Raw genomic sequence first — 20919 nt, 5'->3', positions numbered from 1 at the left:
TCTGGTCAAAGAGTGGAGAGGAGTGAGTCGATGAATTTCTCACCAGTTTATGAGGGAATAACATACGCTGGAGGGGAAGGAGATGAGGGATACTATTACCCCAATATGTATGCAGCGCCTGATTGGGATGTTCCTGGAACCAAACCAGAATACTCCTTTCCAAGGTCTGTGCACTATAGCACATCCAAAGGGTCCCACTCAGGGACGAGACCACATGTTCCTGTGAATCAACCCACTGCACACCCAAATCCATCGCTGCCAAGAGAAGTTAATGAAGGAAATGGGGGAGGTCGTAATATTCAAAGTGTGCTAGAGACTCAACAGACGTTGGGAATGATTCAGACCTTGTTGACTCATATGATTCAACAACAACAACACCAACAACAGATCCTCGAAAGCCATCGTGTCGAATCTCCTTCGGCCAAGTTCTTAAAGCTGGTTATGATGATGAAGGATTTAGGTGTTCGGAAGTTTAAAGGAGAGCAGAATACTGTTTTAGCAGATAAATGGTTGAGGAATCTGGAAATGAATTTTGAAACTTCCAGGTGATCGGAAGACTTTAAGGGCCAGATAGAGGTAAACTTTTTGGATGAGGATGGTCGAGCATGGTGGGATAGTGTTGTTTCACGATACCGCGACCAGCCTATCACCTGGGAAATGTTTAAGAAGGAGTTTGAGTCTAAGTATTTTCCACCGGAGGCACGTGATTGTCTAGAGCTTCAGTTTATGAGGCTGGAACAAGGGCAAAAGAGTGTCCAGGCGTATGAGCAAATTTTGACAAGACTTCGGAGATATTTGTACAACGGAACAGATGATGAAGCTATGATGGTACGAAGATTCCTGAGAGGACTAAGGCCTGAGATTTGGGGACGTCTTCAGCCTGTGACTTATACCAACGTGAGTGAATTAAAGGAAAGGGTCGTGAATGTTGAAGAATGGATTGAGTTAGAGAAGGGAGAGAAGTTACGAGAGAACAAAAAGTTCGAAGGCAAGAAAGGGAATAATCGAGAATTTCAGCCTGGAGTTTTAAGGACTAATCAGTCGGGAGGAAGAAACCAGAATAATGATCGTGGAAAGCCTAAAGTTGGTAACCAAGGAGGACGTGTAATGACCACTTACGATCCAAGAGCCTGCTATATGTGCGGAAAGCCGGGACATTTTGCACGAGATTGCTCAACGGTCGTATAGACTAAAGTACCAAATCTGGCATTTGTTACTTGTTACACTTGTGGGGAGTTGGGACATGTGTCCAATGCATGCCCGAAGAAACAAGGGGGACTACAGAGTAACCAAGTGGGAGCTTGTTTCATTTGTGGAGATCCAAGGCATTATGCTAACGCATGCCCGAACAGGCAAATAAAGCAGTATAACCAAATGGTTAACCACCCACCGCCAGTTCAGAAAGCTAAGGGACCACCAGTAAAAAAGCAAGCTACTCCAGCAAATGTTTATGCCTTAGATGTAGAACCTACCAAACCTTCAGGACCCGAAGAAGGTCCCATAACAGGTTAGTATGGGTTCCAACTTTTCTTATTTATGTATGTTTGAGTGATTGATTGTTGTATGCATAGTTTACTAGTTTAAATATTGCATACATCATTTTCATATGCATTAGGGACATTACTTGTTGGTGGTAACCCCACACATGTATTGTTCGATTCGGGAGCGACAAATAGTTTTGTAAGTTCTGACGTGGCCGATAAGTTAGGCCACGGGTATGAGAGAAGGGAAGTGAATGTTGTGGTACATACCGCAGGAAACCAGCCACCTTTGCAAACCCAAATTTTGTTAGTAGGAGTTCCAGTAGTTATCCAGGATACAATCCTACCGGCAAACCTTTTGGTGATGCCGATGGAAAGGTTCGAAGTTATCCTTAGGATGGATTGGTTATCAGGATATCATGCCCATTTGGATTGCGGGCAGAGCAGAGTAGTGTTCGAATTAAGGAATCGACCACAACTCACTTACTGTGGAATCAAACCAAGTAAGATTGCTTCGTTCGTGTCAGCATTGAAGGTTGAGAGTTTACTAAGAAAAGGAGAAGTCTACCTTGTCACTTTAACAGCTATTGGTGGAGAAGTTGAAAGTGACTCAAGGATTGAAGAGATCCCTGTATTGAACGAATTTGAAGATGTGTTCAAGCCCTTGGAAGGATTACCTCCGCCGAGGAATCACTCATTTACCATTAATCTTGAACCTGGGGCAACTCCAATTGCAAGGGCACCATATAGGATGGCGCCAGCCGAGCTTGCAGAACTTAAGAAACAATTGGAGGATCTACTTGAAAAGGGATTATTCGTCCAAGCTCATCGCCATGGGGAGCTCCGGTATTGTTTGTTAAGAAGAAAGATGGAAGTATGCGATTATGTATAGACTACCGAGGTCTTAACAACATGACTATTAAGGACAAGTACCCATTGCCGCGAGTTGATGAGCTATTGGATCAGTTGAGGGGAGCAAGTTGATTAAAACATTGATCTGGGTTCGAGGTATCATCAAATTTCAATCTCGGACCCGGATATAATAAAGACTGTCGTTCAGACAAGGTATGGGCAATATGAATTTGTAGTCATGCCATTTGGACTTACAAATGCGCCCGTAGCTTTCATGAGACTTATGAACGAGGTATTCCATGATTATCTGGATAGCTTCTTTATCATATTTATAGATGATATCTTGGTATATTCACAAAGTGCGGAAGAGCATCCTGAACATCTATGGAAAGTAATGGACAGACTTAGGGAACAACGGTTGTTTGCTAAGTTTAGCAAGTGTAAGTTTTGGCAACGAGAAATTAGATTTCTTGGCCACCGAATTTCAGGACAAGAAGTTACGGCAGATCCTGAAAAGATTGCAGTAACACAGCAATGGCCGCAACCTACATCTGTTACAGAAGTACGGAGCTTTTTAGGATTGGCAGGCTATTACCGTAAGTTTGTCAAGGGATTCTCGTCGATTACTAAGCCGTTGACCTGACTTACTGGTAAAGGTGTACCCTTCATATGGAATAAAGATGTTGAGGAGGCCTTTGTTAAGTTGAAAAAGGCATTAACAACCGCTCCAATTCTAGCATTGTCGGAGCCAATTAAACCATAAGATATTTACACGGATGCTTCGAGAGTTGGCTTGGGATGTGTCCTTATGCAAGACGAAAAGGTAATTGCCTATGCATCATAGCAATTAAGATGACATGAGGAGAATTATCCCACTCACGATTTAGAAATGGCCGCTGTAGTATTTGCATTAAAGGTATGGAGATCATACCTGTATGGGGAAACGGTACGAGTATTTACAGACCACCAAAGTCTTAAATACTTATTCACACAGCCAGATCTGAATCTACGACAACGGAGATGGATGCAGTTTTGAAGATTCAGTATCACTCAGGAAAGGCTAATGTGGTAGCAGACGCCTTAAGTCGCCGGAAAGTAGAAGTGGATGTTGAAAAGGATCTAGAGTCGTTAACTGATGAATTAAAGAAAGTGACTTTGTTAGCTCTAGAAGGTGAATCTATTGAGCCCTTGGGTTTACAAGCTGTGACTCAAGCAAACCTACTTCGCCGAATCCGAGAAGAACAAGTGCAAGATGAAAAGTTGCAGAAAATCGTGGAGGAATTAAAAACATTAGATGAACCAAATGCCAGTGGCTACCATCTAGCTGATGACGGCACTTTATTACTCAATGAGAGAATTACAGTGCCTGATCGTAAAGGTTTACGACAAGAAATTTTGAAGACGGTACATAGTTCTTTATTGAGCATTCATCCGGGAAGTACAAAAATGTACAAGGATATAAGGAAGTATTACCATTGGCCTGGGATGAAGAGATCAGTGGCAAAATGGGTAAGCCAATGTGATTCATGCCAAAGAGTTAAAGTGGAACATCAAGTGCCAGCAGGTTTATTGCATAATCTACCAATTCCTGCATGGAAATGGGAGTGAATCTCGATGGATTTTATCACTGGATTGCCAACAAGACCAGGACGTAGCAATGATGCTATATGGGTAGTCGCGGATCGCTTGACCAAGATGGCTTATTTGGTGTAAATGAAAAGTATATCGATGAAATCTTAAGACTCCATGGGGTACCTGCTAATATAGTATCCGATCGAGATCCTAAGTTCTCATCCATATTTTGGCAAGACATCCAACGTGTTTTAGGAACTAATGTTCACATGAGCACGACATTTCATCCAGAAACTGACTGGCAAACTAAAACGACCATCCGAACCATAGAAGATATGATTCGAACCAGGAAACGCAGAGGATGAAGACGGACCATCTAATCCTTCTGGACAGGCTGACTCGCCATTCCCTTGCCTATAAAAGCCCAACTCGACCCCATTTGATTTGTGAAGAGAAATTGAGCGGGAGTGAGAGGCTGCCGAGTTTAAACCGTCCGTCCGATCCAAGTTAGGGTCCCATAGCCGAGAATTGTGTGAATGAGTTCTGGATAATGGTTTAAGTTTCATAATCATATTCTCATGCATTCTTGATTGATTTCATGAGTTATATGAATTGTGTGAATGGTTATATTAGATTGCATATGTGATCTTTAGATTCTTATGCTATTGTTTATGGTCGAGAGGTTGTGCTGAGATATTGATGATTTTATGTGTTGATTTAACCGTATGTTTCATAATATCTTAAACTTTAGGGTCTTCGTAGTGAACCGTGCTATCATGGGGTCTTGTAACGATGTTACTTGATCGCCATGAGCTGCGAAGAACTCGGAGAGACGGGACTAGCTACCCTGGCCGAGTGTCTACACGACGGTGTAGCGTTTGATAGTGATGCTCCTGTTGCATACCTTTGTGGTTGTAATTGATGCACACCCTATCTTTTCCATTCTTCTTCTTGACCACAATGGTATTTGCCACCCAATCCGGGTATTGGACCTCCCTTATAGATCCTATCTTTAAAAGCTTATCCACTACGTCGTTAACTGCTTTAGTTTGTTCCACTCTGAGTTTCCTTCTTTTTTGTTTCACTGGTTTGAAGCTTGGATCCACGTTCAGCTTGTGGCAGATTATGCTTGGATCTATGCAAGGCATGTCTGCTGCCGACCATGCAAACGATGCTTTGTTCTTCCTTAAGAGTTAAACCAAAGCTTCTTTTATCTTGTCAAACAAAGTGGCTCCAATTCAAACTTTCCGATCTGGTTTGTCTTCTTCTAATATTACCTCGATCACGACATCGTACACCTTCTGCCCACTAGGAAATCTTGGGACTATCCCTTTCTTTGCGGGCTTCGTTAATTGCTATTGGATCTACAAACAGTGGCTAGCTAAATAACATGTTCTCAAAGCTTCTTGGTCTCCCCGAATTGTTTGCACTCCGTTTGAGTTGGAAATTTGAGGCATTGATGATACGTAGAGGGGACCGCTATCATTTGGTAGATCCAAGGAGTTCCGAGGATGATGTTGTAAGCTGCTGGTTTGTCAAAAACGATAAATCCACAATCTTCGACATCTTTCCCGCTAAAACTGGTAACTTGATTATTCCAAGAGACATTGCTGTCTCGCTCGTGAAAGTACCAAAGGAGACGGAGGTCCTACTACATCCACCCTGCTGATTCCCATTCTTTCCAAAGTGCTTAGAAAGATCAAATCAACTGAACTACCCGTATCGACGAGAATTCTTGATACTTCGAAGTTAGCCACGTCTAGCGTAATGACTAGAGCATCATCGTGAGGTCTTTTGAGGTGCTGTGTTTCCTTCACATCAAATGATATTAAAGCGCCTTGGTAATTTACCTCTTCACTCAAACTTGATTTAAGTAGAACATTCCGCCTATGCTTTTTAATAGCGCTAACGGAATCATGGCAAAGTTTGGAACCTCCAAGAATCACGGTGATTTTTCATTCGAACTTCTTGGTTCCTCTTCGTTAGTCAGCCTTGGCCTTTTAGAGTTTTGACTTTCAGAGTTATCCCTTGCTTCGTGATATTGCTTCACGAAATCATCTATGTTGAACTTGGAAAGATCCATGCTTGCCCATAGTTCCCCGAGATACCTTTTAAGGACGCTGCAGTCCTTTGTTAGATGCCCAGTTACTCGGTGTATGTCACAATACAGACTTTCATCTCGGACCCAAGTGTTTGACTTCCCTTTCCCCTGGAACTGTTTCCCAACGTTATTATTGAAAGGTTGTGAACCGAACTTCCTTGGTCCTTTGTTCTTCCGAGGTTCGAACTTCTTGTCTGGGAAAGTGACCGCCGGTTTTGCTTGCTTATTTCTTTTTGCGAAACTTTCTTTTTCGTCTTCGACTTCCATCCAGTTGTTCGCTCAGAATAATGCATCTTGAATTGTGTCCGGCTTATGGAGTATTAAATCTTCTTTGAATCTTGAATCATGCCATAATCCTTTCCGCAAGGATGATAAAGCCGACTGTTGCGAGTTCCTTGGTAGCCTCGAAAGTACATTCTTGAACTTGGTGATAAAAGCCCGAAGTGAGTCGTTCGACCCTTGTGACAAATTCCAAAGATCGGTGTCCAAAATGCTTTTATCCATAAGGATGGAATATGGTTTCAAGAATATGGATGACAATTCGCTTAAGTTACTGATCGAATCTGGTTCGAGATGGGTAAACCATGATAAGTGTGTATTTTGCATGTTTTGAGCATCAATTTGTCATCACTTTAGCATCATATCATCACTATTTTATACCAATTCTCATCATTTGTCATCACTTTGCATGTTTAAGATAGTTTTGCATGCATGTTGCATATTTGTGTTGATTTCAGGTGATTTGGAGCTGTTGACGAGCTAACTAGAAGAAGTGGACCTGATCATGTCAAACCACTCGACCCCCTGGTCGAGTAGATGCTTCACGACTTCAACAGACCACTCGACCTCTTGGTCGAGTAGAAGACCTCAGCACTTCACGTCACCACTCGACCCCCTGGTCGAGTACAGCCAAGGGAGACACTCGATCACATCACTTGACCCCATGGTCGAGTATCTTCAACTCCACCACCTGACCATCACTCGATCACATCACTCTACCTGGTAGTCGATATCACCATCACCACCACTCGACTACATACTCGATGGCAAGCTTCAGAGTCTTCTCCCTTGTGCACTCAACCAGACACTCGAGCACAAGGAAGAAAAGAATACTCCCGCTTATCACTCGACCACTCACTCGACCACCTGGGTCAAGTACAGTTCTTAATCCGTCCCAATACTGCGTCGTTTTGAGTATTAGGGTTTCGGAATATTTTGCTATAAGTAGCATGTACTTTACATTTTCGAGAACAAGTTCTTTCTAGGTTTTATTCCGTAGACACTGTGTTCTTGACCTTTTGTAATCCAGATTTCTCTTTAAATATTCAGTATTTAGTATTCAGTATTTGTTCTTGATTCCGTTTACTGTTGCTCATCCTATTACCATCCCGGTTTTACTCTGTTGTTATCATGGTTTCATTCCATTCACCGTTTATGTTTTCTGCAATGATGTATGAGTAGTGAATAGGTTTCTGAGGATGGGTTAGAGTAGTTTAGAATTTTGATTATGCTAGGTGGTTGAGTTTGATTGATAGATCCCTTCTGGATTAGTTGTTCTTAATGCCTATTGCTTTCTAATCAACTGGAATTTGAGCCCAGACATTTCCGCGCCCAAAAGGTGTTCGATGAAATGTCTGAACCACTAATTCCAGAGATTTGTGGGCCTGTAACAAGGTATTGGTTGCAGGGAGCGTTTTGGCTTTAACTTGTTGATTCGTAATGCCTGTTAGTTTAGCTCTCGTCAATGGTGATTGAGTTTGGGACTAGGTTAACTTGAGGGTCTCTATTGTGGTGGCACTTATATTTGGTTAATGAATTTGTTGTCTATGGATAATTTATTGAGCATGTCAATCACCCGTAAACTGAGGAAAACGAAACTAATAAATTACCCCATCCTCGGGAATTCTTTATCTGATTGAATTTATTGTTTACTTTACTTTTGTTTACCGCATCTTGTCATCTGTTGCTTAGTTTCTACAATTCTTTCTTGTTACTCGACCTGATACTCAATCACCCAGTTGTCTCGCAACAGACTATGCAGTCGAGTATCTTTGTTTAATTCACTGTCTGTTACTCGACCTCACCCAGCGCTCTGCAATGAGCTGTGTTGGTCGAGTGTTTTACTGTTTCTTTTTGATTTTCTGTTTTCTGCATGTTCACTTAGTACTACTAGAACACACCAAAACCTGTTAATGCTTGGCTTGACTTAGTGACTTCTGATCACATCTTGATTGTTAGCATCACACCCATTTGGATTGACAACCTTCAGTATTACAACGACATGATAGTGCTTTAGGATTAATTGATCTTAAAAACCTATTATCAATTTGGTGTCGTTGCCAATTGGGTGTTTGTTTGTTACATTTGAGATTTCAGACTTGCTTAGATCAAATTCTTTTTCAATTTTCAAATCGATTGCTAACTGTGTGTTTTTCTTGTTGTCTTCTTGATCCAGGTACACCTCTACTGTATGCAAACTCGATCAACAGGCAATCAGAACCTCCTTTTCAATGATAACATCGACCGCATAGCTCGCGAACTAAGAGAAAGGAGAAACACAGTCAACCTTGTACCTCAGCAACCACTCGAAATGGCTGACGAACAGAATCAACAAAATGGCCCTGCCAACATTGGAGCTCGAGATGCACCACAAGATCACCGTCAGCGGAAAGGAATTGCACCTCCTGCTATCGAGAACAACAACTTCGAGATTAAGAGTGATCTCATCTCGATGATTCAGGGGAACAAATTCCATGGTCTGCCAATGGAGGATCCACTCGACCACCTTGATGAATTCGATAGGCTCTGTAACCTAACAAAAATCAATGGTGTCAGTAAAGACGGATTCAAGCTCCATTTGTTTCCATTCTCCTTGGGCGACAAAGCACACATGTGGGAGAAGAATATGCCTCATGACTCAATCACCACCTGGGATGATTGCAAGAAGGCTTTCCTATCAAAGTTTTTCTTCAACTCCAGAACTTCAAGACTCAGAAATGAGATTTCTGGTTTTTCACAGAAGACTCGTGAAAGCTTCTGTGAAGCATGGAAGCGTTTCAAGGGTTATACCAACCAATGCCCTCATCATGGCTTCACTAAAGCCTCTCTTCTCAGCACTCTTTACAGAGGAGTTCTATCACGCATTAGAATGCTTCTGGTCAAAGATGGGAATTTCCAGAACAAAGATGTTGAAGAAGGCTGGGAATTGGTTGAGAACTTAGCTCAATCAGATGGTAATTACAACGAGGACTGTGATAGGACCGTCAGAAGCACACCTGACTCTGATGACAAACACAGGAAGGAGATCAAAGCGCTGAATGACAAGCTGGACAGGATTCTTCTTAGCCAGCAGAAGCATGTGCATTTCCTTGTTGATGACGAGCAGTATCAATTCCATGATGGGGAGGGTAACCAGTTGGAAGAAGTCAGCTACATCAACAACAACCAGAGTGGCTAAAAAGGGTACAACAACTTCAAAACCAACAACCCCAACCTCTCCTACCGCAACACCAACGTTGCTAATCCACAAGACCAAGTCTATCCTCCACAGCAACAACAAGGTCAAAACAAACCTTTTGTTCCTTACAATCAAGTTTTTGTTCTCAAACAGCAATTTCAGGGGAACTACCAGCAGCAACCACCACCTGGATTTCTACCTCCTCAAAACCAATGTCCTGTTGCTCCTGATGTTGACATGAAACAAACGCTACAATAGCTGCTTCACGGGCAAGCCTTTGGCTCCATGGAGATGGCAAAGAAGATATCTAAGTTACATAACAAGCTGGACTGTAGCTACAATGATCTGAATGTCAAGGTGGAAACACTGAATACCAAAGTCAGATAATTAGAAGGACATTCTGTATCTTCATCTGCTCCAAAATATATAAGCCAACTTCCAGGCAAAGCAATTTAGAATCCAAAAGAATATGCTCATGCTATCACTTTGCGTAGTGGAAAAGAACTTCCAACAAGAGAGGAACCAAAAACAGTCACTGAGGACAGTGAAGGTCAAGATGGGGAGGATTTCAGTGTCGGTAAAGATCGAGCTGAAAAACTACTCGGGCAGCCACTCGACCAGACACTCGAGCAACCTCTCGAGCAACCACTCGACTTTGCTTCACGACCTATCTTCCCAGCAGCATCACCATCCGCTCCAAAACCAGTTGTTGTCAAGAACAAAGAAAAGGTCTTTGTTCCTCCTCAATACAAACCACAACTTCCATTTCCTGGCCATCACAAGAAAGCATTAGCAGATAAGTATAGAGCTATGTTCGCCAAGAACATCAAGGAAGTTGAGTTGCAGATACCTCTTGTTGACGCTCCAGCGCTAATACCAGACTCTCACAGGTTTCTGAAAGACTTGATCGTGGAGAGAATTCAAGAAGTGCAAGGGATGGTGGTATTGAGTCATAAATGCAGTGCTATCATACAGAAGAAGATCATTCCTAAGAAGCTTAGTGATCCTGGTTCATTCAGTCTACCATGCTTTTTAGGTCCATTGGCTTTCAACAGATTCCTATGTGATTTAGGAGCATCAGTCAGTCTCATGCCGCTCTCTGTCGCCAGAAGATTGGGGTTTACTCAATACAAATCTTGCAATATATCCCTCATCCTAGCTGACAGGTCAGTAAGGATCCCTCATGGTTTGCTTGAAAATCTACCAATCAAGATTGGAGCTGTGGAGATACCAACTGACTTTGTAGTCCTGGAGATGGATGAAGAACCCAAAGACCCTTTGATTCTAGGGAGACCTTTCTTAGCAACTGCAGAAGCTATGATTGATGTCAAGAAAGGGAAGATTGATCTAAACCATGGCAAAGACTTTAGGATGACCTTTGATGTCAAAGACGCGATGAAGAAGCCTACCATAGAAGGGCTACTCTTTTGGATCAAAGAAATGGATCAGTTAGCTGATGAGTTACTGGAAGAGCTTGCAGAAGAAGATCATCTCTGATATGTCTATAATTTGCATGATTTAGGCATTCATTCTTCACCACTTTGTCATTGTTTCATCCACATTTCATCTCATTAGATGTCGTTTTAGTGTGTTTTACATAGTTAGGACGATTTTGCATTAGGATTGCATGTGCATGGCATATTTGGTTGTTTTCAGGTACTTTGGATGCTTTTGGAGTTCAAACAGAGGAAAAACAGAACATGAAGTCAGAATGCCCAATGACGCCTTCAGCAAAAGACTCTATCGCAGCCTCGGAGCCCTGCCAGGGTAGAAGCAAGTAGCTCAGTTTCACTCAATCGCGAAGCCGGAGGAATCACCCCATCAGAACTACTCGATCACCACTCGACCACCAAGAAACCTATGTGCTCGTTCTGCACTCAACCAGACAAGTTGAGAACAAAGAAGAGAAGAGAAGCCGAAGAAACCACTCGATCACCACCTCCTGACATCCACTCGATCGCACTCGATCACAGGGTCACTGGACCATTGAATCTCGACTTCACTGCATCTCACTCGATCGCAAGACGAAGCCCCTAAAGCCCAGTTTGATCAATGACATACTCGATCACTGGGAAGCTCATTTCAGCCCGTCAGATGCCAATGACACATTCAGTCGAGGGGTCATGACGTGAAGATTCGCTTAATATTTAGTTTCCTTATTTGTTTCGTTTCTCGCTTATATAAACTGCCTCTTAGGGTTTTCCCTAGGGCATCCGTTTTTATCTCGCTTTTATATTTTCGCAACTTTCATAGCCGCAGTGTTTCTCCTGCAACTTTGTATTTTCACTTTCAAGTATTTGATTTTCAGTTTTCGTCTAGTCTTTCATCATATCTATTATCATGTTTTTAATCGTTGCTTTGCTATTGTCTTTGATTATGTCTGAGTAGTGAACTGTATTTCTGAGGATGGGATAGATTAGTTGTGGTTTACTTCGTCGTTTTAGGTGGTTGAGTTTAGAATACTAGAATCCCTTCTGGATTAGTTGCGCTTATTGCTTGTTTCATTGGCTAATGTGGAATATGAGTCCAGACGTCCAGCGCTCAGAAGGCGTTTAATGGGCGTTGGATCATATTAATTCCAGAGATATCTGACTCTACCCCAAGGGATTGACTGTAGAGAGGGTATTGGCTTTAACATGTTGATTCGATAATGCCTGCTTAGTTAGAGATCGCTAAAGGGATTTAGGTCAGTGTCTAGCTTTGCTTGAGGATTTCTATCACGGGAGTGAATTAATCTGTTGTTGAACTTGTTGTCTAGGGATAGCTTCTGTGAAGTTTTGTCAACCGCTTGAATAGATTAAGGAGACCACACTATTCGATTACCCCATCCTTAGGAATCGTTTATCCATTTGATTGCCAGTTATCATTTCTGCTTTGTTATTCACCTGCCTGCTATTGCCATTTCTAGTCTTAGTTTCATTTCATTTCTGTTATTGCATACTAGGACTGTTAGAACCAACCAACTCTCTGCTTGGCTTGACTTAAAGCTTTCTGATCATATCTCATCTGTTTGCATCACACCGGATTGGATTGACATCCTAAAATACTACAACGACAGGATAGTGTTTTAGGATTAATTGAGAAAAATCCTACTATCAATCTCAACAGTGCTTTAACAAAAAGTGGTGAAGATGGGTTTCTACATTTGGAAACATTGGGATACCAGAAGCTGTTAGACTCCCATAAAGCGATGGAAGAATCAGAACCTTTTGAGGAATTGAATGGACCAGCAACAGAGGTAATGGTAATGAGCGAAGAAGGGTCAACACGAGTTCAACCTGCACACTCGAGAGCATACTCGACCAATGACTCGACCTCGACTGCCAACGACTCTGGAGAGCTGATCATTCCAACTTTAGATGACTTGTTTGAACTCAAGGCACCAAAGGTTGATCTCAAACCACTTCCTAAAGGTCTAAGGTACGCATTCCTTGGTCCAAACTCTACTTACCTTGTGATCATTAATGCTGAGTTAAATGATGATGAAGTGAACGTGCTATTAGCTGAACTTAGAAAGTATAGGAGAGCGATTGGTTATTCATTATCTGACATTAAGGGAATTTCACCTAGTTTATGCAACCATAGGATCCACCTTGAAAACGAATCCTACTCTAGCATTGAACCACAGAGGAGGTTAAATCCAAACTTGAAAGAAGTAGTGAAAAGGACATTTTGAAACTGCTTGATGCTGGTGTCATCTACCCTATCTCTGATAGTACTTGGGTTTCTCCAGAGCATTGCGTCCCTAAAAAGGGTGGAATGACTGTTGTTAAAAATGAAAATGATGAATTGATCCCTACTAGAACTATAACTGGTCATAGAATGTGTATCGATTATAGAAAGTTAAATGCTGCATCTAGAAAAGATCATTTTCCTTTACCATTCATTGATCAAATGCTTGAATGCTTAGCTAATCACCCATAATATTGCTTTCTTGATGGAAATAGTGGTTTCTTTCAAATACCAATTTACCCTAATGATCAAGAGAAAACTACTTTCACATGTCCTTATGGAACTTTTGCTTATAAAAGAATGTCATTTGGTTTATGCAATGCTCCTGCAACATTTCAGAGGTGTATGACCTCTATATTTTCAGATTTAATCGAGGAGATGGTGGAGGTCTCCATGGACGATTTTTCGGTCTATGGCCCCTCTTTCTCCTCATGTTTTTGAATCTTGGCAGGGTATTGACCAGGTGCGAGGGGAAGAACCTTATTCCAATTGGGAAAAGTGTCATTTCATGGTGAAGGAAGGCATAGTGTTGGGTCACAAGATATCAGAGAAGGGTATAGAGGTTGACAAAGGAAAAATTAAAGTGATGATGCAGTTGCAGCCACCAAAAACGGTGAAGGACATCAGAAGTTTCCTTGGTCATGCTGGGTTCTACAGAAGATTTATTAAAGACTTCTCCAAGATAGCCAGGGAGTTAACCAGACTTCTGTGCAAAGGAGACCGAGTTTGATTTCAATGAGGACTGCCTCAAATCCTTTCACACCATCAAGAATGCTTTGGTATCTACTCCTGTTGTTCGAGCGCCTAATTGGGACTATCCATTTGAGATTATGTGTGATGCATCAGATTACGCAGTAGGAGCTGTTTTAGGCCATAAAATAGACAAGAAGCTTCATGTCATATATTACGCCAGCCGAACGTTGGATGAAGCTCAAGGAAGATATGCAACAATTGAGAAGGAGCTTCTAGCTGTTGTATTGGCATTTGAGAAGTTCAGAAGCTATTTGGCTGGATCAAAGGTCATTGTCTATACAAACCATGCAGCTTTGAGGCATCTGTATGCCAAGAAGGATACTAAACCAAGACTGTTGAGATGGATACTTCTATTGCAAGAGTTTGACAAGGAGATAGTAGATAAGAAAGGCATTGGAAATGGTGCAGCTGACCATCTGTCAAGGATGAGAATTGAAGAACCCCTTCCGATAGACGATTCAATGCCAGAAGAGCAGCTCATGGTTATAGAGTTCTTCGGAAAGAGCTACAGTGGGAAAGAGATCCACCAACTGAATGTTGTTGAAGGAGGATCTCCATGGTATGCTGATCACGTCAATTACTTGGCATGATGAGTAGAGCCTCCCAACCTGACCAGTTATGAAAGGAAGAAATTTTTCAGAGACATCCACCATTACTACTGGGATGAGCCTTATCTTTACACTCTCTGTAAAGATAAGATCTACAGGAGATGCGTCTCAGAAAATGAAGTAGAAGGTATCCTGCTGCATTGCCATGGCTCAGCATATGGTGGTCACTTTGCGACGTTCAAGACAATGTCAAAAATTCTTCAACGATTAAAATTCGGTGGCCAACAATGTTTAAGGACGCTCAGGAGTTTGTTTCAAAATGTGATTCATGCGAGAGAAAAGGCAACATCAGCATAAGAAATGAGATGCCTCAGAATCCGATCTTTGAAGTCGAGATCTTTGATGTATGGGGAATTGATTTTATGGGTCCATTCCCATCTTCATACGGTAACAAGTATATACTGGTCGCCGTAGACTACGTATCAAAGTGGGTCGAAGCTATTGCTAGTCCTACCAACGATGCAAAAGTTGTGCTGAAGCTGTTCAAGACCGTAATCTTCCCGAGATTTGGAGTTCCGAGGGTAGTAATCAGTGATGGTTGGAAGCATTTCATCAACAAGGTCATTGAGAACCTCCTGAAGAAGCATGGAGTAAAGCACAAGGTCGCCACTCCGTATCATCCACAGACGAGCGGGCAGGTTGAGATCTCCAACAGGGAGATAGAAACAATTCTGGAAAAGACTGTTGGGATTACAAGGAAAGACTGGTCTACAAAGCTCGATGACGCATTATGGGCTTACAGGACAACCATCAAGACCCCCATTGGTACAACTCCTTTCAATCTTCTCTATTGGAAATCATGTCACCTACCTGTTGAGCTCGAGTACAAAGCAATGTGGGTGGTAAAACTTCTGAACTTTGACATAAAAACTGCTGAGGAGAAGCGATTGATCCAACTCAGTGACCTTGACGAGATCTGTTTAGAAGCTTATGAGAGCTCTAAAATCTACAAGGAGAGAACTAAGCTTTTCCATGACAAAAAGATCATCACCAAGGATTTTCAGGTTGGTGATCAGGTGCTGCTATTCAACTCTCGTTTGAAACTCTTTCCAGGAAAGCTTAAATCCAGATGGTCTGGCCCCTTCTGTATCACTGAGGTCCGGAGAAGTCACTCTAGCTGGTAAGAGTGGAGACTTCACAGTAAATGGTCAAAGGCTCAAGAAATACTTAGCATATCAAATCCTTCCAGAGGTGACGTCGGTTAATCTCCAAGAACTTCTTGATGATTAAAGGAGTAAAGAGTCAAGCTAACGACTTTAAACAAGCTCACTTGGGAGAAAGTCCCATGACTATTTCTGTAAATAAATTTTTCTTTTCTTGTTATTTTTGATTTGTCTTAGTTGTGTTTGTGGTTTTCAGGAACAAAGGAACAACGTGGAGATAGAGTAAAAATTCAAAACTTTTACTTTACAGAAGACTTGGAGATCGAGTGTATAGCCCGTTGGAGTACAAAATTTTGAAATTCTTCTGTTGAACCTGGACATTGGTCGAGTACATTGGTCGAGTATGTGTGATGTTTAAAACCCAAACAAAATTTGAATCAATATTTTACTCGACCAACAGAAGCTACAGAGTCTTACAGGGAGTTTATCAAGTTTACAGTAGATTTCATGCAGTTTTCCCAGTCAACTGAGTGTGGACCACGCGCTGAGGATAAGATGGAGAGAGAATCTCAAACTCAATCTCCACCACTCCTTTTAAAATTTCACTCGACCATACTATCTTCTATTTTCCACCACTCGATATCAAGAAACAACTCGACCTCATAAACCCTTGCCGCACTCGACCTCCGCGTGACAGAACTACTCCGCCGCCTCAGCTGAGTTCCACGACTCATTCGACCACGTATCGCTATCTCTCACCAAGATTTACTCGACCCTTCTGTTTAATCGACCTCCAAAAAGAACTCGACCTCCGCGCCGCCGTCACCGAGTTCATTTCCTCTGTCACTCGACCTTTTCACCTTGCCGTTCGCCATCACTTTGTTCTCGCAACACTCGACCATCTTTGCGCCGCCGCAATCGAGTACTCCGCTTCGTTCACCGTCGAAGGCTCAGAGACTACTCGATCTCAAGTATCCACTCGACCTCTTGTTCTTGCAATCAACAGAGCCATTCAACTTCAGAGAGTTTACTCGACCAACGGTTTCTACTCTAATCGATCCAATTCGAGTTAGTGTAACTCGAGAACAGCTTAGGTTACCCTTATGTAGCATATGAAGAAGAGACAATTCAATTCCTCTCTGATAACACTGTATTTTACTCATTTTAGGTGTATGTTTATCATCATTTAGCTTTGCATTTGCTCATTGTATCATATCATTTTGCACATTTTTAGGTTGTTTTGCATACTTAGGCATCTAGGATCACTTTGCATTCGCATTGCATGTTTTGGTGTGTTTTCAGGTGCAAAAGGAGCTTAAAAGGACTCTACTCGATCCATTTACTCGATCAAGGCAACCTCAGAAGAAGAAGCAGACTAATCTACTCGCCCCTCCTACTCGATCCACTACTCGATCCATTTACTCGACCAAGGGTGACCATCTCTACAAGACTTGTTGAGCTATCAAAGCGTCTTCGGATCCTCCTCATTCCCCACTCAACCAGACATCTGAGCATACGGATAGGAGAGGATGAAGCATCTACTCGACCAATTGATCACTCGGAGCATAAACACAAAGGCGCAAACTTTGCAGCATCCTCTTTACTCGATCCCCAAGATCGAGTATTCGCCCAAACCGCCTCAAGTCTCTTGTCTTCTAGTGAATCTTGGGTTTCCAACATTTTAGTATAAATAGAACATTTTGGGGTTTGTCCAAAAGATCTATGTTTTTATCTTTCAGTTTTTCTTTGTGTTTATGAATCTTGAAACTTTAAGTACTCTTAATCTATTTCGTTTTTGCATTTGATTGTTTAAGTAAAGTTGTTTAGCTTGTTTAGATCTACCTTTGGTATGATTTTAGTAATTTCTGGGTTTGTGTTCTTGAGAATGTTGCATGAGTAGTGATTAGGGTTCTTGAGGATAGATTAGATTAGGGTAATCTCTATGTTAGTTAGGTGGTTAGTATTAGGTTTATACCCTTCTGGATTCGCTTGGCCCCTATGCGGTTTTCGCTGGCTAATGTGGAAATTCGATCATAGACGTCTAGCGTCCAAAAGACGTTCAAATGGATGTATGACCTACAAATTCCAAAGATATGTAAACTCGACCAAGGGATTGGCTTGTCTGCCTATTGGCTTTGGTAGATTATTTCTTAAACCCTGCTCTGCTATGTTTCATCAACGAAAGTTGAGATTAGGAAGTGGTAGAGTTATAGGGGTCTCTGTCACGAGAGTGGATTGACCTAGTTTTTGAATCTATCGTCATGGGTATCTACCTTTCGCCTATTAGCCATTTGATGAACCCTAGAGTTGCCCTTATCAATGAATCCATCCTTAGAACTTCTATTAGATTTATTTGTATCCCCTGTTGATTGCATTTTAGTTCTTAATTTTGTCACATGTTGGTTCTACTCGACCCAATGATCGAGTAGGCTCTTAAGTTCTCATTTTTACTTGTTTTAATCCTGACCTAGGATTGTTACTAGAAACCCACCATCATTATAATCTTGCTTGACTTAGTTGTTTCTGTGCACATCTTGATTGCTAGCAATACACTGGACTGGATTGACACCCTCTTTAACTGCATCGACATGTTTGTGTTTTAGGGGAATTGAACTGAACACGCATTCAACACATAAGCAGACCTGAAAAACCTGCTTATCACTCTCTACACTGCAAGTGGAGCTTTACCAAGGTATGACCTCTGATGAATTGGATTGCGAAGGATTGGGATTCTTGAGATTCTCTGTGTATGGTCATGAGTACAGGTTATCAATCAAGCACTTGGAAGGATTGCTTGGTTTCCCAGTGGAACGTGAACTAAGCCCAAGTATGACAGAGAAGAGTTGAAAGACTTATGGATCACCATTGGCAGCTCTACACCGCTGAATTCTTCCAGGTCAAAGAGCATTCAGATACTCAACCCTGTCAACAGGTACTTTCAGCGTTCTATAGCCAATGTCCTCAACTCCAGAGAGATCACAGGGACTGTTACCAATTCTAATATGGAAATGATCGCTATGGCTCTCAAAGGCCCTCTCCGCCAAACAAGAACAACTTGTCTCTCCAAGGTGAAATCAATAACGCAATTTCTCTGTACTTCTTCTGATCCATCTGTGTGGATATAAGAGCTGGGCTGTCAGCAATAACCACAAGAGAGCACGAGGCGGTGTGAGGTGGTGTTGTGACACCGATTCTGATCGCTTGTGGAGTCCCAATCACATCTGATGGACTCAAGCCACGGGCAATGGATATCGAGCATCTACGTCACTACGATTTTCTGGAGTTCGCAATGGTTGGCGACTTGCATCGGTTCAGGTTTGAGCACTCTACAGATAAGAGAGCTAGCATCCTTCTCCCCAGCCCTGAGGTTACACGGATAATAGAGGGAGATAACATTGATTTTCAGCCTGAGCTTGGAAGCCTCTACTGTGAGAACGCTCCGCCATTGGATGAGGATGATCTTATAGAAGAAGCTGCTGAGGATGGGATGGATGAAGACAGAGCAGTAGAATTCGACACTAGCATGTATCACTTTGGTGAACATGTACCTCCAGCGAGGGAGCGCAAGAGCTTGAGTGAAGCTCATAGGAACAACAGTAATCTGCAGAAGTGGTGCAAGAAGCAGGACAAGCTACTCGCCAAGTGCTTAAAGACTATCAAGTTTCGGACAGATAAGCTGAGCTGTTCCTCCTCCACTACAACTATTCCACAAGGACAGCCTCCTCTAGAGATGCCATCGAGGAGATTGGATGAGCCTATATTTTAATTAAAACTGAACCATGCCTAGATTGCTCTACTCTACCACACTGTCATGATCTGATACCATTCCCTATCAATTTGAACCTGAATTTGATCTTTAATTATCATGTCAGCATCAAATTTGAACTCATGGTTACCCTAAAATACTTGGATTTTCTTATTCATTTTGATCACTCTTGTTAATCCACGTAGCTGACTCTCCTTATTAGAGCAGTTAACCCGAACCCAAACCTAGACATTCTTTCAAGCCCTATATCACTTGTGAGTGTTTGTGAGGTCTTATTCCGATTAAGCTTGGTAGAAAGTGTTAGGTTCGTAACGACAGAGATAGTGTCTCATGTAGTTCTAGTTTGCATTTTTTGGACTAGATAGAACTTGGTGGGCACTTATACTTTGGGTTGGGGTGTGTTTAAAATAAAAAAAATGGGTTGATTCATTGATGAGAAAAGGTAAAAGACTCTAGGTGAAGTAAGCTAAAGAAGCAGAAAAAGTCTAGTAAAGGTTTTGGGATTTTTAAAGAAAAGAAAGAGTTTTTGTTAGCTATTGAAGATGGGAAAAAGCTCTCGGTTTTAAAATGTTAAAAACAGGAACCTTAGTTGTTAAAGAAATCCAAATCCGCTAGATGTATCAAAGTGTTGAGAAACCTTCTCCTAAAGTTAAGAGAAAAGAAAAGAATGATTAGAAAAAGGGCTTAAAAGATTCATGAATGCAAAGGGTAGAATTAAGTTCTTATATTAAGATTGGAGATGGGATTACCATTAGAGCTTCATCAGATATACTCTGGGTAGATGGGATCTTATCTTTGTATGCATAGCTTGGGACTTACCTTTAACATTCTACTAAAGCTTAATCATTTTTTGAGAGATCCCCTGTTATTGAAGCCTATTCTGTATGGGACCATCTTTGTCTCTTGACCTTTTACTTAGCCAAATGAGTTCCTTGAGGATGCATTGCTTTATTCACGTTCCAGAGCTAATGAATGTTAAAGGGATTGGTAGATTTGAAAACATGTGTCGGTCGAGCATATGAGTCGGATTAATTGATAATAAGGCATGGCTAACGTTTTTGAGTAGAATTCGATCATATCGCAGCTTAGAACTATCAACTTCGACATTGATTTCATCTGGTTTATTTGGTGTTTTGGCTCTAAGTCCCCGCTTTCAAACCTCACCTCCAACTTGTTCTTAATTGTTTGCTTGTGGGAAAGCAAAGACTAAGTTTGAGGAGTTGATAAGTGTGTATTTTGCATGTTTTGAGCATCAATTTGTCATCACTTTAGCATCATATCATCACAGTTTTATATCATTTCTCATCATTTGTTATCACTTTGCATGTTTAGGATAGTTTTGCATGCATGTTGCATATTTGTGTTGATTTCAGGTGATTTGGTGCTGTTGACGAGCTAACTGGAAGAAGCGGACCTGATCATGTCAAACCCCTCGACTCCCTGGTCGAGTAGATGCTTCACGACTTCAACAGACCACTCGACCTCTTGGTCGAG

The 20919-nt window shown here is 41.7% G+C and overlaps 4 pseudogenes across 4 annotated transcripts; 3 read left to right on the top strand and 1 right to left on the bottom strand.

The window, feature by feature from the left end:
• Positions 1-355: 355 nt before the first annotated feature.
• AT2G10210 lies at positions 356-4351 on the top strand (annotated as a pseudogene; the record flags this gene model as incomplete). The annotated part of the gene is made up of 1 exon: positions 356-4351.
• A 302-nt stretch (positions 4352-4653) lies between these two features.
• AT2G10205 lies at positions 4654-6549 on the bottom strand (annotated as a pseudogene; the record flags this gene model as incomplete). Its single annotated transcript has 1 exon — positions 4654-6549.
• Positions 6550-8476: 1927 nt separating this feature from the next.
• AT2G10200 lies at positions 8477-10965 on the top strand (annotated as a pseudogene; the record flags this gene model as incomplete). The annotated part of the gene is made up of 1 exon: positions 8477-10965.
• A 2131-nt stretch (positions 10966-13096) lies between these two features.
• Positions 13097-19670, top strand: AT2G10190 (annotated as a pseudogene; the record flags this gene model as incomplete). The annotated part of the gene is made up of 1 exon: positions 13097-19670.
• Positions 19671-20919: the final 1249 nt, after the last annotated feature.

Source organism: Arabidopsis thaliana, chromosome 2 (assembly GCF_000001735.4).
Source record: "Arabidopsis thaliana chromosome 2, partial sequence".
Taxonomy (NCBI): Eukaryota; Viridiplantae; Streptophyta; class Magnoliopsida; order Brassicales; family Brassicaceae; genus Arabidopsis; species Arabidopsis thaliana.
Note: the sequence above shows the minus strand (reverse complement) of the source record. Positions and strands in the feature narration are given on the sequence as shown.